The sequence below is a fragment of the Triticum aestivum genome, chromosome 2B, assembly GCF_018294505.1.
Source record: "Triticum aestivum cultivar Chinese Spring chromosome 2B, IWGSC CS RefSeq v2.1, whole genome shotgun sequence".
Taxonomy (NCBI): domain Eukaryota; kingdom Viridiplantae; phylum Streptophyta; class Magnoliopsida; order Poales; family Poaceae; genus Triticum; species Triticum aestivum.
In genome coordinates this window covers 247,465,204-247,465,825 of record NC_057798.1, presented here as the reverse complement: position 1 = coordinate 247,465,825, position 622 = coordinate 247,465,204, and positions in this window count along the sequence as shown.

Sequence of the window (622 nt, the reverse complement as noted above, 5' to 3'; positions counted from 1 at the left end):
TATTGATCACTGTGGGCTAAACTCCCAGATAGTTACAAACACCAACTTTACATGAGGGGCGAGGATAGCATCACGTAGGCAATGCCGAGAACGCACGCACCCATCCTTCTACGTGCGATTGACGAGCTTCAGACAGCCGATCACGCCAGAGGACCGCGTCCTCCCTACAGCAGCAAAGCAGGCGAGCAAGGGACGGCGGCATGCGTTGAAAAACAACCGCGTTCCGGTGTTTCCAAAGCTGCCAGCAGCACATCATGGCGAACTCGACCTCCGACTCAACACTTGCCGCCACCGCAGCAGCAAGGACGCCGAGCTTGCAGACCGTAGCACCATCGACCAGGACCTGGACCTGCCTCCAGAACGCCACCGCGAACGGGCAGGAGAAGAGCATGTGGTCAGCAGTTTCCAGAGCAGCAGAGCAGAGTGGACAGCCGGCATCTTCAGCATCAACAATGTGCTTTCGAAGCAGGACATCCCTCGTGTGGACGCGTCGTTGCACCAGCAGCCAGCAGAAAAACTTCACCCGCGAGGGCGCGCGCCTCCCAGATCATGGAGGCGAAGCCCGCAGTCACCCCGCCAAACCGCAACAGCCTGTACGCGGAGCTGGACGACAGGGCGCCTT